General features: G+C 44.7%; 1 protein-coding gene across 11 annotated transcripts in view; it reads right to left on the minus strand.

Moving 5' to 3' along the window:
- The window catches only part of TENM4 (teneurin transmembrane protein 4), a 985,233-nt gene that overhangs the window by 679,383 nt on the left and 278,196 nt on the right, over positions 1-27,654 (minus strand). The window contains exon 2 of one of the 11 annotated variants that reach the window (XM_081062099.1): positions 22,832-23,046. The exons of the other annotated variants lie outside the window; for them this stretch is intronic. The gene's annotated coding sequence lies outside the window, so the exon portion shown is untranslated. The remainder of the gene's footprint in view (positions 1-22,831; positions 23,047-27,654) is intronic. 11 annotated transcript variants of the gene reach the window in all.

A 27,654-nucleotide genomic window follows, 5' to 3' on the forward strand; every position in this document is an offset into this window, starting at 1 on the left:
TAAGAGAAAGCCGCCTGGAGACACAAGTGGGGTTGCAGCCCAAAGTGGTACTAGAGTGAATGGAAGGCCAGTCCCATGGGAGTGAACGCACTCAAGTTAGGCCAGTGGCTTTCACCTCGCCTGGACATTAACCAACTGAGGAGGTTTTAGAAATCCTACTGCTCTGGCTGCTCCCAAGACCAGTCAAATCACAATTTCTGGGGCTGCTACACAGGTATCAGTATCTTTTCAAACCCCCCTTTGTGAACCAAACGCACAGCCAAGGCTGAAAACCACAGATGAAAACTCACTGTCCACATTTTGAGTAACTTCCACCAGGTGGTCAATAATATCCATTTAGAACATGTATTTTAGATTCAGAAAGTAAGGGGGTTTTAATCACAGAAAACTCAAAGAAGCCAGGTTATTAAACACGATTTTACCTGTGCCTCATCCATAAAACCAGAATCCCCTATTAAAAAGAGCATGTATGGATGAACTTCTATAATCAAAAAATGTAATTAATAACCCAGTTAGAACAAGATTTTGAAGAGCTAATAATCCCTAAGTACAAAGTATGTACTCTCATTAAAATCTGACTATTACAACCTCTACTTATTCAACAAAAAAAATCTCTTATCTAAGAATTTGCTTTATAACTATAGAAAAATGTGCTTGTCCCCCGACCTTTGGGATTACCCCCCTAGAACTTTCCAAAGGTCCTAGTTCCTGGGTTTCTGCCTGTTGCCAGCACTATTCCTAGTATCTCCTTCTTAATGTGTAAACACAGGCTCGGCTTATCCCTCCTCCCTCCCGTTGCCCCACACCCCCACCTAGCCAACCCCCATTTGCCATTTGGGACCTTCAGTTACCTAATATGTCTCTGTTAGATAGCACGGAACACTCAAAGATAGCATATTATGTCCTTTCATCCTTAGCTTGTTTCAAAAATCACTTACTCAAATTCTTTCCTCTATAGAATAATGAAAACACCACTTTGTAATCATATCACTCTGGCCTAAAAATTTGACTTTAGTGGTCCTGAAACAGACCCACCAATGTGCAGTCACCTGACATCTGACCCTAAAGTAAGGTGGTCCTTTCAATGGATGTTGCTAAGTCAACTGGTTATCCATATTTTACAAAATGAACCCTGACCTCTGTTTTACACTATACAGAGAAATCGATTCCAGATGGACTGTAGATCTAAAATGGGAAAAGGCAAAACATGAAAACTTTTATGAGAAAACACGAGAGCGCATCATCACAACCTTGGATTACGCCAAGTTTTCTTAACAAAACATAAAATGTGCTAGCCATAAAGGAAAAAAAACTTGACAAACAGAACTTCATCAAAATTTGACACTTCTCTTTATCACATGGTACCATTAAGAGTAAAACTCTAAGCCACAGAATGAGAGAAAATACCCACAAGAGCTAACAAAGTGCTTGTGCCAGAATATATAAAGGATTCCTACAAAGAAAAAAGAGAAAAGCAATCTCACATTTAAAAATTCTTGAATAGGCACTTCACAAAAAAAAAATATATATAAATGTTGCAATAAACATATTTAACAGCGCTCTACTTCATTAGGTACTAGGGAAAGTCACATTAAACCACAAAGAGATAAACTATACAACCACCAGAATGGCTACAATGCAAAAGATGGTTGTTAGGGAGTATTTAGAGTAATCAGGACTCTCATATGCTCCTGGTGGGAATATAAATTGGTAAAATCACTTTGGAAAACCTATTAAATCAGAACATACATACATCTTAAAACCCAGAAACTCCAATCCTAGGACAAAAATTAGTGCCAAAAGACATATAAAGAATATTCTTTGAAGTGCCATTTATAATAGTTCCAAACTGGAAAGTGACCAAATGTCTACCAGCAGTAGAGTGGATAAATTAAGTTATGTATAACCCGGACTTGGCTATACTTACAGAGCAATTGGAATGAATGAACTACAACCACATAGAATAACATGGGTAAATCTTACTAACATAGTGCTGAGAAAAAGAAGCACGCAAAAGAGTATGGGCTCTATGCCTCCATTTATATTAAATTAGAAAACAGGCAAAATTAATCTACAGCATTAGAAGTCAGGAGAGCAGTTCCCCTTGCAGGAACTGATGAAGGGTCTGGTTACATGGATATGTGCACTGTGAAAAATTCACTGAGTTATGAGCTAGGTATTTATGAGATGCAGGCTTCTCTTTATGTCATACATTGATAAAAAGTTTACACACACATGCACATACATTTGATGGTTCTACCTTTTAACTGTGTGTGACCTTGAGAAAGGCACTTAATCTACCTAGTAGTAAGTTTCCTCTTCTGTAAAAAAGTAGAATTATAATACCACCTACCTTGCATGGTTGTTGTTAGGATAAAAAAAAAAGAAAAAAGTATCTATGTATGTATAGTACCTAGCACACTGAGCACGTACTTCATAAATAAGTTTCCTCTCTCTGCCCTAGTGCAACTCTGTAATAGCTTCTTATCACCTGGGACCTAAAGGAACCATCTCTTTCCCTTTTGCACATTAAAAAACAAACAAACAAAAACCAAAACAAAAGATGTTTTGAGTGTTAAACATAGCCCACATCTTTTCACAGATAGTCTTGAGATGTTTGGAGAGGACACGGATAAATACGATCGCCAACTCCACCCATGCCTCCCAGCAAGAGGGCTGTGATTTGAACCCAGGGATTCACCCCAGATCGGGGTTAATCCAAAATCAGTGACAGTGGGGACGGCATTAGGAAGACAGAAAGAACACAGTAGTACACTGCCTGCCAATATGGCAGCCACAATTTCTTTTCTTTTAACCACAAATGGGCTGAGTTTTCCAGCAGCAAAATTCTTCACAGACAGAAAGAAAAAGTCAAGGAAAAAACCACTTTGTTTCCTTAAAACAAGTGCCAAGTCACAATGTGAGAAAGTGCAAGTTACAGAAAACATGAGAATCCCAGAAAATAAACTTGTGATTATAAGGAATTGGAAACCAACCACAACTGTAGCTTCATCCCCACCGCCTCCAGAGCCAGCTCATTCTGGGGCGAGGGAGGAAGGGCAAGTCCTCTCATGTCCATGGGGGCAGGATCCTACCCAGGCCACCAAGTTTTTTCCTTCATTCTTTAATTTGTCCAGCAAACATTTGTTGAGCATGGATGGATGGTGGGCCAGCCTCGTGTTGGCTAGACACAGGGCATCTAGAGGAGAATAGGTTTGGACCCTGTCCTCTGGGAGCTTATAGTCTGTGGAATATTTCAACAGGTACATGTACAATTACAATGCAGGGGGCTGGGGTGCAAGATAAAATGCAGAGAAATACAGGGGACTCAGGGAACAGAGAGGAGAGGACACCTTCCTAGAGAAGGGGGCACCTGAGTTAAAGATTAAAGGATGAAGAGTTAGATGTGAACATTCCCAAATAGGAGGCAGTGTGAGTAAAACACAGAATGAAAGACTTGCCATTAGTGTTTCTGGAACAGAGAATGCCAGGAAAGAGGCTAAAGAGGTGGGCAGCACAGATCAAAGTGGACCTTTCACAAACTCTGCCCTGTAGGCCAGTGGTTCTCAGTTGTGGCTGCCCATTAGAATTACTGAGCATCTTTCAAACCACAGTGATGTCACACCAGGCCTCCTGCGTAGAGATGCTTGCTTAACGGGAGTAGGCTTGAGTCCCATCAGGAGTGTGTCTTAGATACGCCTCAGGGGCAATAGCAGCCAGTGTTGCAAAGCATTGCTGCAGTTCCGGGGTCTGCAAACCATAAGCCTGGGGCTAAACCTATCTCTTTAGGGCTTGAGAACTGAGATTAATTTGTACAGTTAAACATTTGCAACTGAGTTCACGGTGGGAAACACTAACTCCAATTAAGCAAACCTCAATTTAAACTCCAATTAAGCAAAATGTTATCCCTCCAAAAAAATGAAATTCCATTCTTCTCATCAATAGACTTATATTACACACACACACAAAAAATAAGTTAATTAAAAAATTAAGTACTATTAAATTATAATTTCATTAATAAAAACTTTGTGAAAATGTGTTTTCTCTCTTATATGAGTACTCAATATCCTCAATTTTGCCTCTTGGGCTGCAAAACCTAAAATATCTGCTACTGACTTTTCCCACAAAATGTTTGCTCACCCCTGCTATCATTGATGGGGTGATTTTGAGCAGAATAACATGGTGTGTTTGTGTTAAAAAGAGGGCTCTGACAGCTGCGTGGGGACAGACTTGAGGAGAGGACACTGGAGAGAGGGAGGCCAGAGAAGTGGCCACAGTTGAGTTTGGGACAAGGAAAAGGAGTCCCAGAGAAGTGGAATGGACTTGGAGTGGCCAAGCCTGAACTTGGAGCTTAGAGAAGGAGGTGACATGCACAGGGCTTGGTGGTGATTACGTGTGGGAAAGGAGAAGAGGGAGGTCCAGGAAATGTCCTTGAGACCACCCAAAAACCATACAGAGCTGCCAGCACCACCATTTCCCCATCCTGATGGGGGAGGGGAACCCTGAGGCTTGTCCCAGCACATTTAGGGGAGACAACTAAAGCCTTCGCCTCTCCCCTTCTTCCCAAAGATCCCATTTGCTGTCCGTAGCCCTTGGAGATAGTTCCCTTCTTGGTACATCTGTGCACAGATGGAAAGGCACAAAGAATGAAAGCATGCTGCAATATCCTTTGGCTCCCTGAACCCCAAGTAGCACGCAGCATGGCAGGCAGGGTGGGTGTTACTGTCCCTACTCTACAGACAGGAAGCTGGGGCCCAGAGAGGAGCTGCGCCTTGGCTGCCATGAAGCCTTTGTACCCCTCTCCACATGCTGATGTAATCAAGGCCACAGCTCTGCCCCTAACTGTTCTCAGAATGTCCTCGTCTCTGTGTCATGTATGTCCCTTCACCAACTTGTAAGCTCCTGGAGGCCAGCACCTATGATCTCACTCCCTGAGATCCTTGGCTCTGGGGCCGAGTGGCCCTGGGCTCAAATCCTCACCCTGCTATGTCCTCACAGCTTTGAGTCTTAGTTCCCACACTTTGGAAGTGCTGGCTGAGACTCATCAGTATACTATTGTTGAGAGGCTTACACTGGATGATACAAAGTGCTCAAGTGCAGCTCAGTAACGGCACAGTGTTTCCTTAGGGTGGCTCCCCCTTGGCAGTCTGAATTCCTATTTGCTTGAGCCCAGCTGGAGTGGACGTATGCAGAGAGGCAGCGTAGTTAACAGTGTGAACTCAAGAGCCGAAATGCTAGACTCCCAATCCCAGCTCTGCCACTGACTACCTGTGTGATCTTGGGTGACCTTATAAAAATAGATGCTACCTCATAGTGTAGTCTAGACAGTGTAGATTCCTGAGAAATCAGTGAGGGAAAATATGGAGGGCATTTGGAACCGTGCCTGGCAACAGGAAGTGTCCTATAAGTGGGAGCTACTGTTAATTGCTTTATAGTTCGTTTTTATTGACCAAGGTAATTTTAACACAAGTCCAGTGACTGGGATCCAACAGGTCTGGTACCAACAGCAAGCCCATTGGTGGTGTATTCACACACCATTTTGCAGGTCCTACCTCGCTGCCTCGTCTGCGCCAGCCCATGGGATGCGAAGCTGAGTGCTATCCCAGCATCCCTGAGGTCCTCGCTTCTTTGTGAACTACTGAACATTGATTTATACAGCCTCACACAGGCTGTCCTCATCTCTCTATGGATTTATATAGTGAAGTAGTAAATATTTATCACATAAAGCCACAGGGTCTTATCAATCCTGGCCCTCGAAAAATTCGAAAACCGAAAGATTTTTCTTTTTCTTCAATAACTCATTTGGTGGCAAAACCTGATCTGAAGTGATGCGGAGCTATTTATTGCATTTATTTTTTTCCTGCTATGTGTGAGCAGTGTGCTGCAGAAAAATGAATGGGTTTGATTATGGAGCCCTGTCCCAGATCCAACGGGGGAATTACAGAATATACAGTATATGAACCCTCGTTCCTTTCTAAAATCTAAAAACACACCCAGTTCCCAGACACATCTGACCCCAAGGGCTTGGGACGATGGATTGTGGACAAGCATTTACTACTTCCATGAAACAGCTGCGATCACTCTTATCATTTCCACCAAAAGATACAGAAAATGGGTGTTTGCCCATAACTGAATGTATTTTTCTTTCTCTTTGGAAAAGTTATCAATAGGGGGTGTTTTCAAGAGAGATCCAAGAAATAAAATCGGCTTTCCTCTTTTGATGCAGTTGATATTTCCAAAGACATTCACTTGTAACCGGCATAGACTCCATCAGACTGTTCTCAGACAGAAAAATCCAGGTCTAAGGTTAAGGACAACCAATGTCTCCAGGGGCTGAGCCCCAGGAACCCTGCAAGACAGATGTGGAGATGGAGCAGGGTCGCTCAGAGCTGAAGCCTAAATCCTCTGTTCCCACAGCCCAAGGTAACAATTCCCTTATGATGTTTGCTCACTGGGAAATTCTGGGCAGACACAGAAGGCATGTGTTGAAGCAGGGCAGGAGAAAGGCATATAGTGAATTTGGAGGCAGAAGGAGGGAGGCAAATGGAACAATTACTTCACAGACTAGTTGGGAGATACCCACTTTGTAAATTGCTAATAGCCATGAAGCATTGGAGTGACAGGCTAAATTAGCAGGCGGAAGGCTGGGTTGCTTGCTAGTGAAAGTTCCCTTTGGTAATGGATAGTCTCAGGAAAGAAACACATCCTTCAGACATTTCTATATGTGCTCCTGGATCAAAAAGGTTTGGGAGTAAGGGAAGCAGGAAACACCAATTGGCCTACAGGGCCCCTCTTTTTCAAAACAGTCTGCCTGGGCACCGCTCCTTCCTTCCCCCGTCTCTGTGGCTAAAAGGGTAAAGGGTCCTAGGCTAGAAACTGGAAAAACGTGGGTTCTGATCTCTGCTATCTCCTTGCTGAGCAACTCCGGATAAGCCACCGAGCCCTCCTCCTGTCACCTTCCAGACTCCCGAAGCACGAGGCATAGATCGTTAAGCGCCGTCCTAATCAAACCAGCTTTGGTGCTTGGGTTGCTTCAACCACCCGGCCTGCCCTTTCTCCCTTTTCTTTCCTCTTATCAAAAATGAAATATGGCGTCCCCAGCATTTTAACATGGAGAAGTGACAGTCATATGCATATTGTAGCTAGGGAGTGAAGAAGACAGCTGACCCAACAGTGAGAAGTCCATGCGTGTGCCATGGTTCTTCACCCTGTGTTGCTGAGTATGTGACCCTGCCTTCATCGCTACTCCCCCCACCCAACCCTCCACCACTCCCCTGTCCTTCCGCTTCCACACCCGCAAGCATCCTGGCATCTTTTCCTTGTAACCATTTCCTTCCACTCAGAAATCCAGCTATCATCAACTGAGTGCCTACTGAGATGACTTTGTGTAGTCTTCCAAACAGCCCTGTGAACTAGAAAAGTCACCCTTCCTTTTAGAGAAAGGGAAATCAAGCTCAGAGATGAGGAACCTTGCCCCGAGCGGCATGACTGGCCTGTGGTAGAGGAAACATGGGTCCCTGGGAAACTCCTAAGCATCTGTGGGCCTCTGTTTCCTCCTCTGCACGCCAAGCTAATACCATCTTCTTCACAGGATGCTTTTAAAAACTTAATGGGATGTCAGGAAAGCTGTCCATCAGTCCTCAGTCGCTACCAGAGTATCATGATACCCCAAGAAAAGGTGAAAGCACAGCATCTGTCTCCCATTTGTGGAATCTGTGTGTGACAGGACAGCACCCGTCTTCTGGGCAACTTCTCCTTTTTAAAAATGGCAAATGGGATGTGAATGAAAGAAGGGCAGCTGAGGAAATGGGGGCTGGGGCGAGCTGGCTCAAGGGAACAGAGGTGGAACTTCTAAGATGTATATGAGAATAAGAGGGGAGCTGAGTCTAACTGCTGGACGGAAGGGAGAAAGGAATGTTCTAGAAGGTAGTGGAGCCAAGGGAGTCTGGACGTTACCCTGGGGCGGTGGGGAGCTGCCCAGGGGGAGTGAGAAGCAGGTATCAGGCTCTGGTCGTCACCAGATGATGAAGGACACAGGGTAAGTGTGGGCCTGCAGGGAGGGGGTGACCCTGAAGGAGGAAGGGGGCCCAGACAAAAAGGAAGGAAGCTTCTGAGGCCTCACCTTTGGCAGAGGTCTCAGGCTTGTTCTTTGAAAGGAAGAAAACGAGAATTGCAACCTTGGCTCCCCCCCCCCCCGCCCCCAACCTGAAGTGAAGTTAGTACCTCACTCACAGAAAATTCCACAGACTCACTAAACCCTATCCAGTTCTCCCCAAAACTGCCTGATGCTTTTCTGACATGGTCAGTTTGCTACCCTTGAAGTTTCTCTCCAGAGCAAGAGTGAGCTCCCAAATGCAATTGGAGCCAAGAAGCATTTATAGGATGCCTGGCTCCCTCTGGGCATCTCGGGAGCCCTCTGGGCAGGTGAGGAAGGGTGACATCCCCGCCCCCCACAGGCCAACAGCTCCCAAAGGTCTGATGCACTGTGGGAAAGGACCAGATTAGAGTCCTGTGTCCCAGCTGCAGGGCCTTCTCTTTCTCTGTCTTCCCAGCTGTATGAGTTTGAGCAAATAGCTCTTTGAACCTCAGTTTGGGCATCTCTAATCGGACTGATTATGCCACCTACCCTTATGATTTTTGTGAGAATTTAATGAGATAATCACTGTTTCATGAACTATAAAACATACATCTGTGTATCATTCTGCTTACCACTAATATATGCTAACCAAATATTGGGGGCTGAATTGTGTCCCCCAAAAAGATATGTTGAAGTCCTAATCCCTGGAACCTGGGTCTGTGACCTTATTGGGAAGGGAGGTCTTTGCAGATGTACTTAAAGTACAAATTAAGATGATGTCTTACTGGGCTAGAGTGAGCCCTCAATCCAATATGACTGGTATCCTTATAAGAGGAGGAGAAGAGACACAGGAAAACATCGAGAGAGAAGAACGCCACATGAAGACACAGGGACACACAGAGGGAAGACGGCCATGTGAGCACAGAGGCAGAGACTGGAGTTAACGGCTGCCACCCGAAAACCACCACGGATTGTCAGCAACCACCAGAAACTAGAAGACAAGGCGTCGACTGTGCCAAAACATTGGTTCGGAACTTCTAGCCCCCAGATTTCTGTGAGAATACATTTCCGTTGTTTTAAGCCATTCAGTTTGTGGTACTTTGTCATGGCACCTCTAGGAAACTAAGACACCAACCACGCCACCACGCAGAAAGTGCCCTCACGGAAAAACAAAGTGTGGCAACACAAAGAAGCGATTAATTCCTCCCCGAAGCTTGCATCTGTTGTCATCTCTTTCCCGTCAGCCATCTGCCTTCCAATCCCGTGCTCAATCTGTTCTGACTTGTCAGGAAGACTATCTCTGGAAATAAGCCTAACTGGTGCTGACTACCATTTTCTAAAACAATCCATCGCATAATAACTAAGCATCTACTATGTCCCAGGGCCAGGCACTGAAGGCACTGAGGTGAACCACACTGACCCCAGTCCTGACTGCACAGAGTTCCCAGTGTAGAGGGAGGATGCTTTGAACAAGAAATTGCAAGCGGCAAGCGGGTACTAGAAAAGTGACGTGCATGGTACTCCGAGGAAACGTAACAGGATAAAACACGACCCGCTGTGTCTGTCAGCAGCTCCGTGTGGACAAGCTCACACCAGAAGTTCTGAAAGGCCACAGGTATCAGAGCAGTCCTCCACTCAGGAACTTTCAGGGACTCCCAGGGGCAATAGAATCAGGGAACCATCCTCTTAGATTTTATTCAGAATTCACCCCATCCCCCTCTAGACACTTACCACCCAACATCACTTTATACCCACTGCATCAAACAGTCAGGCAGCACAGGCTTTGGGGAAACTGAGTTAGAATGCTGGCTCCGTTGTGTGCCCGAGAATGCTGTATGCCTTTTAATATCACTGAATATTTATCAGAGGCCTGTTCTGGGGCTCTGTATTCGGGATACAAAGACTAATAAGACATGTTCCTCCCAACTCTCAAGCCGATCAAGGGCTAATTAGAGCTTCTTGGCCTCAGTTTGCTTATCTGTAAAATGGAGGCATTATATTAGTCCTGCCTTACCATTTATGTGATGATTAAATGTGTAATAAGTGTGGAGGGCTCAGCTGGTATGTGTGATAAACAGCGGATCCTCAGGCATTTATTTTCCTGAGTGTGTCTTTGCTCAGACCTTCCCCAGTCTATGTCCTCTCCTTCCATCTGTACTTCTCCATGGTCAATACCTTTTTGGAACTTAGATGAAATCCTGGTCCTTCTGTAAGCTTTCCTTGACCAGTGTAACCACTCCTCAGAATTCTGACAGCTATAACTGTACGAGTCTCAATTTCTCAATCATCTCCACAGTTGTACGGTTCAATTAGGCATCTTTTCCTTTATCTGTGTCTTAATCCCATCCCAGCTCCTTGCTTCCCCTAGTTCTCTGTATCATGCTTTCTTTCAAGGAGTATCTGTAGATTGCATTGCCATTGCTTCTACAGAAAAAGAAGCAATTGCTCACCCCAGAAAAAGGGAGAAAAAGCCACACAAATCCTCCGAAGTATTGGGCCACTCAGGAGCCAGCCCAGAAGTTGAGACAAGGGGACCCTCAATAGCAGCCTGTGATCTCCAGACCTGAATGGCCTTGTCACTTCTGCCTTTCTGGCTTCCAAAGCAGCCCAGCTGTTCATGCTCTTGCAGGGGCCTCTGGGCCTAGCGGGGAGGAAATGACTGCCAAATTGCAGCCCTCATGGGGAGGCAGGCAGGGAAAGACTGGGGACACAATAGCCCATGAGGGCAAGCTAAAGCATCTGCCTCCTCTCCTTTTGTGTTCCCAGCCCATTAAAATGCAGAGCTGCCTCTAACCTTCAGGCATGGTGACTACTGGGCCTCCCAACCCCTCTCCCCTCTCTGGTTCATACTCCATGACCATCTTATCTCTCAGAGGCAGAGAAAGGAGAGCAGGTTGAGTGACTTTGAGTCAGTCACCAAAGCCCAGAAAGACACACTCAAAGGAAAACCGCTCTCTCTGTCTTCCAGGGACAGTGACTGAGGGAGACATCATCATCTACAAAGGGGAGAATCTGCCGCTTATTCCTTCTTTCCACGAGTTTTTCCTGAGTCGTGCCCCAAGGGGCTTCGTGGGCACGTCAAGGATACACAAGGTTCAGCAGAGACTTTATATTCAGATGGCAGACCTATGGGGCACAGAGAAGAAAGTCACCGACTTGGGCTTAAGGAGTTAGGGAAGGATTCTCCAAGGGCTGAGGTTCAGGGAAAAGCAAGAACTAAAAAGTCACAGGCCATCCAGCTCGCCACGCCTCAGGGCTGGGGACATGAGATGCGTGGTTGCCCACCATGCACCAGGCAGTGTACTCATTGATTTTTATACATGACTTCATTTCATCCTCAAAATAGCCCCAGGGTACAGATACTCTTATTACTACCATCACTGTTTTGCACAAGAAGAAAGCAAGCCATGGAGCTGAATAACCTGGACAGCTGAAAGCCAGTCAGGGGCAGAATCAGGATTCTCATCCACGTCTGAGTGACCCCGAAGCCTGCCCCCTCTGCCCTCTCTGCCATGTGCTACAGGGCTTAGTACAGATGTTCCAACCCTTCTTCTTCTCTAGACGCTTCTTCCGGAGTTAATCACTATTCTCAAATATTTGGCATCTGGGTCATTCCTTTCCAGATCAGAGGCAGCTGTCATTCACGACCAACAAAGAAGGACACCCCAGTTAAGTAGATACAGAATAAAAGTAAGTGGGGAGTGCAGACAGCTGAGCTGCTTAGGGCACCAGGAAGGCAGAGGTGAGTGGGTGGTCGTCTTGTCTCAGAATTTTTAGGGAGGGCTAGCGCCTGAATGGTCCAATACTGGGGACGGAGGAGGCCGATATGACTTTTTTTCTCTCTCCCGTCTTCTGGGGCTTGCAAACTATCAACAAATCAATCTACAGATATCGTCAAAGGGAGGCTGCCTGGTGGAGAGTTAGAAAGAAAACAATCTAGCATTTAAAAATGCCAACCCTACGCCACCATGCAAGACTTATTTATATGTGGTTTTTCATTAAATCTTCATGACAACCTTGCACAGAGGATATTATTGTTATCACTTCTACAGAAGAAAAATTACAGCTCAGAGAGACTATTTTTTACATTAATAAATGTACTTATATGTGTTTACTCACATTTACCGCATCTCGTGCAAGAAAAATTATAAGGAGTCCCATGCAGACCAAAGATACAAAATCTGAAATGCGGCCCAAGGTGGCAGTAAGTTCTGTGTTTTCCTCCTTCCGGTGTCTTTCAGCACCACACCTGAGTTGAGAATTAGATCAGGTGCTTTTGGAAGTCTGCAATGTTACCTCTCTGTGGTAAGGGGAGTGAGTGGGAAGAAGAATGTAAACATTCTCTGGACACCATACACCACTGTACCCGGGTAATGGCCAGTAATATGGTCCAATAATGGGACCAATAATATGGACCCAATGACCCGACCTTAAGCAGAACACGCTCCGTGCTGACTGCGGAATTTATTCAGCTGTCTTTAATAGACATATTTGAGTACCTGGCTGTATGATGGAAGACAGAAGACAGACGTTGAAAAACGTAAGGGCTACAGTGTGTTAGGTTCTAGAACTGAGATGGGGGCCCACCGTGGAAACTGGTACAGCAACCTAGGATAGCTAGGAAAGGAGCTGTCGATGAAGGGATGCTGGAATCGAATCTTGAGGAACGAGTAGGATTTGCCAAGGGGACACAAAGAAGTCATTCCAAGCAGTGGGAACAGCATGACAGTCGCAGAGGTCTGAGCCGTATGCATATAGAGCAAAATATAGAAATTCAGGGAGGAGGCGTGAGCCTGCCTCACTGGTGCCACATGGGCCCAGCAGGACTGGCCCCATCCTTCTTCAATGGGGCATCACTACAACGGCCCTGCATGACTTCTCACAACCAGATGTATGAAAACAGCCCCAAATCTCACGACCCAAAGGATTCCCAGCATTTCTTGTGTCATTCCTTATTCTGATTTGCTAGGAATTTCCTGAAGTCAAGCCAATCCACTGGGCACCGAGTTCCAACTGTTCTAATGAGCAGAAATCTATTGGTCCCGTATTCGTCCCTTGGGAAGGAGAAGTGGCTGAAATGAGTAGTTGTTTCTCGTATTGACATGGTTACTTTCTTCTCACTGGAAATGACTTATGGGCATGGATTCATCTGTTAAGCAGACAGAGAAAACTTGTGATCTCTGCCACCATGGCCAAGGAGGAGGGACTGGTGGGTGGGAGGGTGATATTTTCTGCTTTGTCAGAACAATTAAAGACTTTGATTCTTTGAAATCTGAGAGGAGAGCTTAAAGCTTGACAAGATCTCGGAGGCGATCTATTTGGTTCAATATGCTACCCAGTGCATGACTCCCTTATAAAACAGCCAGCCCGACTAGCAGGCACCAAGTCTTTGCTTGAATAACTTTTGTTTATTAGTCTGATAATTTGATGGATCTTACTTCGGGTGGAAACACACACATTTCACATTAAGAAATAGAAGAAAACAGAAGAGAAAACATAGATTTTTGGAAACAGAGTCAAATTTGGCTCCTCTACTTACATAGATTAAGTTACTATATGACCTTAGGCAAGACATTGAAAGTCTCAGAGCTTCCTCCTCTGTAAAGAGTGGGTTATAAAATGTTCCTTGTTGGGGTTGCTGTAAGGATTAAGTGGACTAGTGTATATAAAGTGCCCAGCAGAGCTGCCTGACACACAGCCAGCACTCAATAACTGGTAATTATTATTATCTCATTAACCCAAACTCCCACCCAAGGCAGAATCCTTCTTTAAACAACCCTGACAAACTAGAGAACTATCAAGTCACTACTTGAATAAATATTTGTTGATTGATTTGGTCATCAGTTTGTTCTAAATATCCAGGGATGGAGTCTCTCTCTCTCTCTCTCTCTCTCTCTCTCTCTCTCTCTCTCTCTCCCTCCCTCCCTCCCTCCCTCCCTCTCTCTCTCTCTCTCTCTCTCTCTCTCTCTTTCTCTACAACTTCTCAGAGATGCTTTAGCAATAAGACCACATCCCTTTCCACTGGGTGGTACTTAATAGTTAAATCCTTGCCAGTGTGGGGCCAGACTCTAGTCACTAAAACTCTTCTCCAGTCAATGGTTTGCTTTCTTAACTGATTTTTTTTTTTAACCACACAGACTCCTTTGAAGAACTTCCCAGAAAACTGCACACACATGGAGCCAATTGCCTACAACTTCAGGGGTGTCTTAGACCTTGTGAAGGGCTTGCGTATTCCAGACGAAGCACTGCTACTCTGGAACCTCACCAAACAAGGATCTGCGAGTGCAGACACTGCTCCTCTCCCTCGCCAAGCACACCTCTCACCACCCCACCCCGCAGCACTCTCCCTATAACTTCAGAAGAGAAAAGTGGTGTTGGACTCAAGCTCTTCAGTCAGCAGACCACAATCCAATTTCCAGTTTCCGCTTGTAATTCATCATTAAGCCTCAGTTTCCTCATCTACAAAATGGGGATAATAATAGTACATACCCAGCAGGCCTGTTGTGAAGGTTGAAGGGGACAATACATGTTGATGCTTAGCACACTGCCTGGCACAGAGTAAACACACAATAGAAGATGGCTAATGTTATTTCTCCTAATACATCTGTTCCCTTGCCCTTCCCCTCATAGAGATACTAGAGTTTGCCATTGTTCCACTTAAAAGGGATGCTCCTATCACTCAAGACAGTCCTGAGTGTTGTGCCCTGGGTATCAGGCAGGGGGCGCTCTGCCCAAGTCAGACTTGAGACAGCAGCTAAACAGTGCCACCCTAGAGGAGCTCTGATGGGCATTTCATTTCTCATTAAAAATAAGAAAAACGTAAATCGCTGATTTAAAAATGCATTTGGTTCAGTGCATTAAAAAACATAATAAAGTGTTTTGAAGAAGGAAACAAAATAACAGGGATCCATGTAGATGAAAAAAGAAAAAAAAAAAATTGAGACTCACAATGCCCTTCCCCTTTTCATTCTCCTTCCTCCTTTCCTCCCTCTCGTCCCTCTTTTTAAAACACAAAGATGTATTGAGTGGTTACCTGTGTCAGCCTTGTGCTAGGCTGGGAATACAAGACTGGGAATACAAGACAAATAAGGCCTGGTTTCTGCCCTCGAGGAGCTCACATTCTAGGGGAGAGCAGGCTTCCGAAGAGAACACAATGCGACAAGACCCCCAGCAGGGTAAGTCCAGGTGCTGAGGCCCTGAATGACAGTCTCACACTCCAGGTGGGACAAAAGGAATAGGAATAATCCCTAGAGAAGGTGACACTCAAATCGAGACCTTTGATCCATTTTTATTAGACATTTTTGCTGGTTATAAAAGTGATACATATTTATTGCAGGAGATGTAGAAAGCACAACAACAGTGCCAGAACAGGAAACCATTCACCTTTTCTCAGCAACCACTGACAGATTCTGAAGCATTTCTTTATCTTTCAATTTATGTACTTTATGTACTTAACATACATGAGCTCCTTAGGTCTGCACAATTTGATAGGCTTCCCTTTTTACTTCAATTCACATTGGAACGTAAGCATGTTCCCATCAAGCTCAGTCCATCACAGTGACCCCTGGATCTCTGATTTGGGGAACAGAGCCCCGGAGCCCAGGGGAGATGCCAAGCTGGGTTGGGTGAGCAGGTCGAGTCAGCAGGCCCTGGAGAGCATCCCACTTCCCACAACTGTGGATGGTTGGAGAGCAGGGTGTGGCCCTCAGGAGAGTCCAGGCCTAGAGGCTCCTCAGCACACAGGTGGTGGTTGACGCCATGGGATGGATGAGCTCACTCAGGGAGGGTGTGCAGGGTGAGAAGAGAGGTGACTAGGGTAAGGTCCCTGCCCTCTAGAAGCTCACAGTCTAGATGCGTTCATGTGCAAGTCATTTACCCCCAGCTAGATTGTAAGCTCCTTGAGGGCAGTTACCATTTCACACACAGCAGTCCCTCGCCAACCATGGGGGTTGGGTTTCTGAAAACCCCTGGGGCAGGAGAAGTCAGGCTTGAGGAATTTAGGACCTTACTGGGGAAAAAACAGGGTTAGGGGAATGAAGTCACAAGTGAACTTATGAAATCATCGTATTTTTACATTGACATAAAGAAAAACAACAATGACAGCATATTCAAAACATCAAATAACAATGACACACATTATCAATGTACTCTTAGATTAACAACATATACTTTACAATTTATTTTCATTTACCATCCACACCTTTAGTAGTGTTCTCCCCTTCCCAGCTTTGACAATATACTTGTAAACCCATGTTTGCATTGCTGGAAAAAAATACACTTCCTAAGAGTCATTTTCTTCTGTATGTCTCCTCATGAAACTGTTATGTGCCTTTTGGTTTTTATGACTCTGAGCTGCTGATTACTTTCTCTGGGTCCTAAATACAAGCACCCATCCACACTCCAAAAGGCAGGAGTGGGTTTCTGACATCTGGTGGACCCCTTTCCCACTCTTCTCTTTCCCCCACTTCGCTACAAACACCTCTGCTCTAGTCTGCCATTCCCTTCACCAACTTCGCTCTCCCCGTCCTCAGGACAGATTGCATCATCCCCACAGGATGACCTCGGATTGTCCATGCTCCTGAAGGAATATGCAAATGTGAATTTGTAATATTAGGATTTGTGTCTTTTTTCTGTAGACCCTAGCACATTGTGCACTCACTAGATTATAATAGGTGCTCAAAGAATTGTTGCTGAAATGAGCAATTTTTTAGCCCAAAGTAAAAATGTGGATTTTTTTTGGTCTTTCTCCACTCTGTTCCAGATGAATATTAAAGCTTGCACACAGCATAAATATTGAACTATTTGTAGGCACATTTAATTTTCCCTTCTGACAGGTCATGATGACAAGAAGAAACTAATAGATATAATCTATCTGCATTCAGGAAGGCAATTTTGAGCTCCATATGACATGCTGTCTATAGACTCAAAAGATATGGCCCTATAGTGAAGGAATTCTCCATCCTTTCCAGTTCAGAGACCTCTTGCAGAAAGCACAAGACCCACTAAGCCATGATTTGCCCATGTACATTCATGACACAAAAGGCTGTCAGCCCCTTGACAAAAATGGGAAGACCAGCACTGTTTTGATGAGATACCAAGAAAACAATATCTTTTAAATGAAAAAATAACCAGTTACATTTACACAGCATTTCACAGTTTACAAAATGCTTCCATGTACATTTTTTAAATCTTATTTGTTCTTCACAGCAACTCTGTGAGATGGTCAGAGAAGGCACTGATATCTCCATTTTGCAGATGAAGAAACTGAGGCTTACCCTAAAAATAGGGGTCGAAAGGGGGAACAACTCACTAATTAAATCTGAGCCCCCTCCCATCACTGTTACCAGCTGGGTTACAAATAAAAAACGAAACTGAATCGCAACGCGGTTCCACTGTCTTGTAATTACCAGTGATTACTCAAGATGCAGTGTTCCCCCCACTTCCCCACTCCCCTCACCCCCACCTGTCTTCCCCTATCCATTAGCTACTCCTGACCATGAACTTCACAGCCTGGCCCATGAAGACATTTGAGGCCATGAGCTACGCGGAAAGGTAATGAACACACACGTTCAGGAGCACATGGACCAGAAACCGCACAGCACTTCATATGCACGATCTCATCTGATCCCCACAACAGTCCCGCAAAGGAGACCCTGCTAGTCTCATCTTGGAGGTGAGGTGAGGTGACGTGACTTGCCCAACTCCCAGGGCTTGACGTGGCAGCGCCTAGTTTGAAGGGAGTCTGTCCCCCTTGACCTTGCTTTCCACTGTTTCCCACAGTGATTGGTAAATAGCAGGATTAAAATGTAAGTAAGCCCTGGTCATTTGATTCTCGATTCTTGGGTAATCTTTCTAATATACTCCTCTGCTTCCAAGGAAACAAAGCAAAAGTATGTGGTAACAGATTCCCAGGAGCCTCTCACAGCCCTTAGCTCATGGGTTCCTCTACAAAATACTCACAATGGTCACTCGTTTAGAGACAGAGAAATGAGGCTCAGTGAGTACATATCCTGACCAAGGCCACAGGCCTAGAGAGTTGCTGAGCCAGAATTTGAACCCAGCTTCAGTTTCTGGACAGCAGGGCAGTCCCAAAGAAGGGTTTTACCAGCTGGAGAGCCAGGCGTGCTCTACCTCCAGCTCCCAGCTCAACACCAGCAAAGCTGAGAGGACCTGACTCAGAGGAAATGGCCACCTGATGGCAGAGCCTCCGCAAAGGGCCTTCATTGTGGACTAAATTACCTGACAGTCTGGTTAAGCCCCCAAAAGCCAAAAATCCTTTGTGAGGGGGAAAAGAAAAATCTGTATTTTAAACTCAGTGGGACATTTTGATTTCAAGGAAGTGAGGGCTGAGTATACTCATTTATTTCCCAGGGGGTCTTTAACCAACAGGCGAAGGGGAAAGACCAATGGGCACCAACCGAGAGAACACGAAGTTCAAGTTTGACACATGGTTCCAGTGAAATGAAAAGCAAAGCTGCACCGACAGAAAGGAACCTGGGGAAGTGGGGAATGGGTGCATGGGGAGCGATGGCTTCATAGGAACAGGGTTTCCTTTTGCGGAGATGAAAACGCCGTGGCACTAGACATAGGTGATGGTTGCACAGCATTGTGAATGTACTAAATGCCACTGAATTTGCACACTTTAGAATGGTTAATGGGGATTGTTAAGGTCTTTGAATTTTACCTTAACATAAAAAAAGATGTGGGCGGGGAGGGGAAGTAGCATGCGCTGAGCAGAGAGTCTGTCAGATAGAGGATGTCTGGGGATGTGTTTGTTCGCTGGAGCTTGTCTTCTATGGATATGGAGACGTTTTGCATGGTGATTGCCCAGCACCAGAGCTGGGTGTGAGCGCATGTGCCTTTGTTCACTTCCTGAGTGCACGTGTGTGTTTATGCAATGGGCAGAGGGGACAGTCTTCAGACTGACATTTTCACAGCTTGATTCTTTGGTTTCGTAACATGGTACAGCTCCCAAATTCACTAGCAGACATAACAGTGATAAGAACCACCTTGGCAACAGCATTGTTACGATATGGCTATTATTAAAAAGAAGTACTATTTTAGTGAGAGACTGCTATAAGCCAGGCACCTCAATAAATGTCTTTTATGCATCACCTCATTTAATGCTCACAACAACCCCAGAGAAAGAAACTCTCCCCACGTTGTAGGTGAGGAACCTGCTGCTCATAAGGTTAAATACGTGTCTAAGGTCACACATTAGCAGTAACAGAGCCAGGATTTTAACCAGGTCCATCTGACGGATGCCTGTGATTTGAATGGGGGACAAAGAGTCTGCTCAACATTTCCAACTGGGGAAAAAGTCTTACAATATAGGAAAGCATTTTTGAAGACCCCTAATCACATTAGCCAGAAAGAACCACTATTAACCACCATCTAACATATTTACTTATAATGGATTCTATAGCTTGTACATAGTTGAAATAAAGCTAGAGAAGCAATTGTGTATCCCATTTTCCGCCCTTACATTGTACCATAAATATTTTACCACATCTCTGCAAGTCCCCATATATATAATTTTGAACAGCTATACATATTCTGTCGGAAGGATGTCATAACTGAGTTTTATCTTAATGTTGAGCGGGTGAGTGATTTGCAGTCATGTGTGCATATAAATAATGCTGTGGTGAACATTTCTGTCCATTGGCTTCCTCTGCATTGATGGTTCTTTCCTAAGAATTACTGGATTCTAGGTGTGCACTGGATTTCATGTCGTCATGTGGAATCCTGGCGGGGCAAGAGCATCTCTGTGGATGTTGCTGCAAATTCACACCCCTGGCTCCATCTTAGAGCTAACACTAGAATTTCCAGGGCTGGGTTTGGTGGGGGCTCCATCTGGGGGCGCTGACCGTAACCATTGGGCCAGGAAACCACTGGGCCCAGACTCATGCTCCCATCTCCTTCCTGGCCTGAATGCACAGGCATGCAGTCTTAACCAAAGAGAAAGTTCCCTGTCACTGCACTATCTCCTGGCTGGTAGAGCCTCAAATTCATCTAGCTTCCAAATTTCCTGCTCCATCTGCAGATCCCTGCCCCATCTCCCAGCTACCCGAGCTATTATTAACCTAATTTTTAAAAATTCATTTACTTTTATTTCTTGAATCAATTTATTCAAAAAGGGAAACTATATCTACTGATGGTAAGTTAAAACAAACAAACAAACAAACAAAACGTCTCATAGATAGAAGGAAAAACTTCAAAAATAAATACCATGAAAACAAAACACAGTAAAAGCTGTTGCCATCTCATCCAGACTCAGGCCTTTGTTAAAACAGGAGATTAGCAAGTGTCACAGAGGTATTAAATACCTGCCAGCGCCACAATCAGGTTGTCTCCTCCACTAAATCACAAAGATTGATGAAAAGGAATTGAAACAGCACTTTTCCCCCATGTGATTCAATGTTACTTAACACTCTGCTTAGGTAACACACCTACAACCTTTTGGTACCCAGTCCCCGGGTGAAAAACACTGATCTAGTCCAACCTTCTCTATTTTCATACACAAATAAAAGAGGCTGAGAGCTAAGTGACAGACAGGCCTTTGTCACATCCAAGCCTGGCAGAATCAAGCAGAATCAAGAATCCAGGTCTCCTGGCTCCTAAGTCTTATTTCATCACTCTTTGAAAACTTCAATTTTAAAAAAATGTTAGGCAGTGGAGTAGACAGGGAGGAAAACATACTTTTACTGTGATCTTTGCTTATAAGATCTCAAAGCATATTACGATGGAAGAGATTAAAGATACAGCATTTCTTTTAAAAAAATTCAACCAGCACATAATTATTGTCTATCGACTTCTGTGCCAGACCCTATGCTGAGTGCTGGCCCTGTAACAGAGAACAAGGAATGGCATTCAGTCCCCACCCACAACCTGACAGTGCGTTTGGGCCAAGCTGGGACTAGGAGTGGCGCATGCGGAGTGATCCTTCATTCAATTCATTACCCCACAAACAGGTATGAGCACCTTCTATGTGTCAGATTTCCCTAAGTCACTTTTTATAGGAGCACTGACCATCTCTTCTAGACAGTTACGCTGACAACTACTAAGAGCCAATCGTAAGAGTGGCAGGGTTTACAAATCTCTCTCCAATCAGTTATAGAAAACCGTTTTGTGAAACTCATGCTGAACTCCTTAATAAAGGATACAATTTTATAAGCCTTACACATTTTAGATATTACTACCAAGAGCTAACATGTAAAAAGTCATACAATAATTAACAATTAGCTAATATTTATTGAGTCCTGATGATACACTTGGCATTATGTTCCACAGTCTTGCAGACACTGACTCATGTAACCCTTATAAGAATCCTGTAAACTCTTATTATCTGTAATATACGGACTTGGAAACTGAGACTTAACAGAGGTGAAGTCACTTTCCCAAAACCACACAGCTAATAAGTAGTGAGACGTACATACAAGGCCAGATAGTGGACTGAAAGTTTAGAACATTCCAAATTTGAAAAGCATACTTACTAGAGGGAAAATAAATATTTGTTGGAATTTTCTTCACTTGAATTATGTTCACAAAGAGGAGGGGAAATTCGAAAGCTCCTCCAAGTTTAACTTCTAGTTTAACCATTTACTAGTTAACAAATGGTTGATGATGGTGTTTCCCAAAATTTTGGAATGTTCCAGAATCACCTGTGACCTTGGGCAAGTCACAGAGGCTGAGCTCCTCATCCATAAAGGAGAACATCGCTACTGGTCAACGTGATTGTAAGGACGACATTAAATGAAATCATGGGTCCAATCTGCCAAGTACCTGGGATACAGTAAGTATTCACTAATCCATTAATATCATTAATAAATGATTCTCACGAAAGAATGCACACTCACCTTTCCACTGAAAGTCCTACTGGAAAGAGAAAGGAACAAAACTGCATGGTGGGGGGATAGTGATATTTCATCCCAAATAATCATGCGTGTCTCTTCTATGCATAAAGATGCTAGAAACTGGGGGCCAATAAAAAGGGGAGATAGATGTGGTGGGAAACGCATCAGAGCCAAATGCTGGTAGGTCCACAAAAGCACTCTTGGCAGTGCCCCGTGTAAGGAGTGGTGGCATTGCATCACGCAGAAGAACCAGAGGTGTTGGAGGCCTCTGGGCGTTTCTGAGAGCTCACGGCAGAATTAGTAATTATAAAATAATAGAACTGCATGGGCTTTGTAAAGCACTCTGCTGTCGAAGGGAGTAAGCCAGAAGTATTAAGCAGTACTTTGTTTCTTCCCGATTGATAAACTGTTGTCTGTGGGGGATATGTTGTGTATGCGTTGTGTGTGTTGTTTGCTGTTGTTGCTTTTAAAATGAGCCGCAAAAACAGCTTTGTTATGAGCCCTCTTGGTATGAGCTTCTCTTCCAGAAAAAGTAGAATATATTAAGGGCTGGTAATGGACCTTGGGGCTAAATATAGCTGTCTGTAGAGGGGAGGGGGCACATTTTCTAGCTGTTCGGAGTATTTGAAACATTTAAAGGTGTGCTGGAGCAGGACTAGAATCATCTGACCAGAGATGGATGTCTAAGGGTATTTGTAAGTTTCTTGGCTAAAGAAGAGTGAAGCATATTAGTGTGACCTAGTGAAGAGGGATCAAAGAGGGATGGAGGATGGCAGAGACCCAGCTTGGCTAGCAATTTGCACCTGCGGGGCCTGGGCTGAGGAGCTCTTACTCTTGGAGCTTCAAGTTTCACAAAGGAGGATAGAATGCCTCCCCAGGAACCATTCTGGCTTCAGCCTACCTTGGTCCTTCATAGCCATCCCTCTCATTCAGGTCCCAGCTCAAATACTGTGTCTCTGACCACGCCATCTGCAGATGGATCCCCTCAGCTCGCCTGCAGCTTCCATGGACAGTCTCCACACTGCAGAGGCTTCACACCCCAAGTCAGGCACTTGCATTTCTCTGCTGGGGACTCTCTGGCAGTGGGAACTTATGCACGGGGCCGGATGGAAACACCTGGAAGCAATCCACAACCAATGAGGAGATAAATTGGCAGATGGATTATACTCCCACGTTTTGATAGCAACTCCCTTTCTTTCCCAAAATATAGTCCTGTCCTAACACACATCTATGAACCTGCAGCGGGGTTTAATGGAAAGGGTTTTGGAATTCAGAGCGCTGTGTGGCTTTGGGCAAATACTTTGCCTTCTCTGATCCTTCTTGAAACCACCTGGAAACTAGGAACAGTCATGCCTGCCTACTGGGTTAGAGATGTAAAGTGCCCAGTTCATGGCATCCGTTTAGTAAGTGTGAGTTCCCTTCATTTCCTGTTTCTTCCTCTTATCTTCTTTCTCAACCTCCATAGTAAGCCCTACACTCTATAGAGAGATGGATTTCTTGAATACCTGACTCCATGTCTGTCTGGCATGCCTCTGTCCCCTACCCCCTTGCTAAACACACACACACACACACACACAGTAGTAGATGGGAGTCACTGCATATTCTGTACTGTCTTCTACTTCCTGCCTCCACATAGAAAGTGCTCGTAGGCTGGTCCTGACCCTTCCATATAGGCCACTTGGCTATTTTAGGGAAAGTAAGGCTTAGCAAGAGTAGGTGATTGCTGGAAGCCTCAACACCAGGAGGACACAGAGCCTGCCTGACTCCTAGGCCCTCCATTCTCTCCAGGCCACACTCCTTTCATTAGATTCCCAGGGAACTCCAGAGCCCACATGGCTGTGACTGAGTAATGCCCTAAGGGCCTGCTGAGGTTTGCAGCAATACAGACCCCTGTACCCCTGGACTAAATGGCCCTCCTCTTGATTTTGTTTAATGAAAACAGATGCAATGCCCTAAGCACTGTCCAAAGCCAACCCTTTGAGATGGGTATTCTTAGCCATTTTACAATTGAGGAAACTGAGACTCAGAGAGATTAAGCAATTTGCTCTCCGTTAGAGTGAATAAGTGGTGGAATCACAGATCAGATGTAGGTGTGTGTGATCAAGAGCCTGAGTCGTCCTTAGAAGACCCATCCTTTCTGGGTCTGCTTCTCATAGCCTTCCTCTCTCTTCCCCCTTGTTCTTTATTGTTGCTTGCCCAATGCCCTTCCTATAGCGGCTCTTTTAGGTTTTATTTTCACAAAAGGCAGGAAATAAGAACATCCACAACATCATAAGCTCCCCGAGGTTTTCTTCATCTCATTTCCAGCCACTGTTATAAGCTCAAGAAAGATGTGTTCAATTGAAGTGATCAAAGACTCAACAGGTGCTGATTAAGAGGTGTTTTAGCTCCCTTCCAACTCTGGAAGGCTACTCCTCTGGTGGTCCATCAACACACAAAGACAAGTATTTGCAGCAATTCAAACCACTGCTCAACTTCTAGAAGGAATTCCAGGACAGTAGGAGCCAATGATGGCAGATTCGCAGGACAGCCCAGAGAAGCAGCACTCCTGTTTGGCTCCATCATGACATAACAGAGTTCTACTGTCTCAGCCTTCCTGCCAGGGAGAAGGCCCTGTGACCAGGCCAGCTTATGAGGAGGAACGGGTAGCCTGGCAGAGTTACCATGAGAGCTCTGGAGCCCTCCTGAACACCAACAGAGGACACAGCTCTCCCAACTCTATTAGCAATTTAGCTGGTCAATAAAGTCCAAGAGCACTTTTTCAAGAAGCTTCATACTCACTGAAAGCCTGCCACAAGGGTGCCCAACAGGTGTGAGGTATCAGGCTCCGGGACGGATAAAGATGTGCTTTGAGATGGCCACGCTGAATGGTCACCCAGATCAACCGTAATGCCATCCTTGGTAAGCAGCTTTGGGTGACCAGAGTGATTCCCCTGATCCTGTAATACCTGACCCCACTCAACACATGGCGAGGTAGCTGAGAGTGGACTCAAGCCGGATTATCTGGGGTCAAGTCTTGGCTCTGATGCATACTATCCACGTGACCTTGGACAAGTCACGGAACCTTTCTATGCTTCGGTTTCCTCAATGTAGGAAAAATAAGAGTCTTTACCTGATAGGGTTGTAAGAAAATAAAATGAGTTATTAATAAAGCACTTAAAATAGTGCTATGGCATAAGCACTTTATAAGTACTTATCAAATAAATAAATACTCATCCCGTCTCCCAATGACTTCGTGACAACCTCTTGAAAACCATACCTAAGGACTACGCTTTCATGCACGCACTTCTTCGTTCATTTACTCTTCTAGATGCTCCCACAATGTTCTGCCTGGTCATAGCACTTTTGGCTCGGGATCATCTCTTCAATTCCATGAGCATCTTCTCTGTGCCATACCAGGCACTATATCAGCACTGGCCATACAACTCTAGACAATACTCAGTCCAGAAGAGATGGGGACATGGGGAAGGGGTCACGACGGAGCCAAGATGGAGTGTGGGAGGTATCGGCGGTGGCACCTCAGTGAAGTGTCAGTATGCTGTGTCTTAGTGATGTTGTAAGCATTAAGAGCCCTCTGATCCGTCTACAACTAATAAAAAATAAATAAAAAATAAATAAATAAAAAACAGCTCTAGATGTCTACAGGACATGTTCATTCCCAAAGAAATACAACTAAAAAAAAAAAAAAGGAAATGAGAAGCAGAAAAAGAAATCAGCGTAAAAGCACACAGTCCAGGCTCCTACTGTTCCAAAGTTGCATGAGGCAGGGTTCCCAAACCTGCTGGCAATTGTCCCCTATTCGCAAGGCCAGCCACCCCTGGGCTTATACTCCAGGATGGTTACAACTCCTCTGACAACTTTCTGTTTCCTGTAACTTCCATGGATTCAAGTCACTCTGCTTTCGGCCGTCTTGGAATCCACAGCCTTTCTGGCAAAAAGCCAGATCACTCTGCCTTTCCCCGCTTCGCTGAGATTCTCTATCCTGACACAGTGATTCCAGCTCCTTCCACTGATTGGTCTGCAGACTTCAGTAGGAAGGCACAAATGTTCCCATGAGATCTTCAACGCCAAACCCAAACAGCTGCTTCAGCTAGCTAGACCTTTTTCACTCTAAAGACTGCTTATTAAGAATGTTGGTTCAACATACCAACAAAATGTAAGGCATATGTTCTGTTTGGAGCCTAGTTGAGAAGGGAAAAAAGCCATGAAGATGTTTTTTGGACAATTGGGGCAATTTAAATATGGACTAGACATTAGATAACAATTGTAAATTATTATTATTTAGGTATAAATATCGTGTTATGGTGATGTAGAAGAATGTCCTTATTTTTACCCGTGTGCTTGTATAAAAAAAATCATGTCTGCAAGTTGGAGACAATATATATATTGACACACGCATACATACAGAGATAAAGCATACATGGTACATATTTTAAGAAAAAGAAAAATCAATTTCTTGAGGTTCTATATAGACCTTAGTTATGCACCCTATAGTGAGAACTGAAAAAATAAGAGATACAGAAACACAAGATACATATAATTTATCTCCATATTTCAAAATTCAACTTGACTTTGCTCCTGGTGGGGGAAAAAACCCTTGGCTCTGCCCTGCACCCTCCAGTCGCACACGCTCATACTTTCACTCTCTCTCATACACACACAGACACAAGCACACACACGCGTGTACTGGAAGGCACTTCCTTTGAGTTGAATGCCATAAAAGCAATCCCAGAAAAGCTGGCCTGGAACAGTAAGAGCTGGGATTCAGCACGGGAAGGCTTGGGTTCAAGACCTGCTGCACGGCAGCTGGTGGTCCTGACAAGCCACTGAAATTCTCTGAGTCTCACTTTCCATCGAGGAGTATAATTATCCTGCCAACTACTCCCACAGGGTTAGTCAAGGACCGGAGAAGGAAAGGGTGTTCACCATCTGACCATTCCTTATTACTACGTACGTTCACAAGTAAGAAACTGCGAGAACAGAATGCGTGGAGGGGTATTCACCATCTCTCTAAAGCAGGGGTGTCCAAACTGCAGCCCACGGGCCAACTGCAGCCCGCCATCCATTGTTAATTGGCCCGCAGCAAATTTCAAAAATATATTTAGTTTACTTAAATAAACCAGGTGAGGTAATACGTACTTCATCTCGAGTGAGTGGCCCGGCTGTTTGTGTATTTTACCACATATGGCCCTTGGTGAAAAACGTTGAAAAAAGTTTGGACAGCCCTGCTCTAAAGGTTCCTGTGTCAATCTTCTGGAATTGGGCCTCCTAGAATATACTTTTCCGGAGCTGCTTGCTCCTGGAAACAAATGTAACTCTTTTAGCCCGACATGTAATGGCCAAAGCAATAAAAATGCAACTGGCTTTTCAATATATTTTTTTAAAAAACAGGCATTCCCAAGGCAATCTTATATAAATGGATCTGAAACATACAGCAGAGACAACGGGGCTAAGTAGAGATGGAACCTAACCAAAGAGTCCGGCTTGGGTCATGCACAAAGAATGCTAAAACCTTGGACCACTGCTGCCTTCTGAACCCCTTGAATCTAAGACTTGGACAGAAAACTTCATTCATTCAAAATCCATTAATTCTGATGCTTTAGACTTGGCCTCAGCTGACCTTGCCACTGTTCAGTCTGTGAAATGCAGTCTGGCTTACAGGGAGGGAGGGTCACGTAGTGCACAGGTAAGCATGCTAGCTGGGTGGCCCAGAGACCTGGTTTA

The sequence above is a fragment of the Rhinolophus hipposideros genome (assembly GCF_964194185.1).
Source record: "Rhinolophus hipposideros genome assembly, chromosome: 10".
In the NCBI taxonomy this organism is placed as follows: Eukaryota; Metazoa; Chordata; class Mammalia; order Chiroptera; family Rhinolophidae; genus Rhinolophus; species Rhinolophus hipposideros.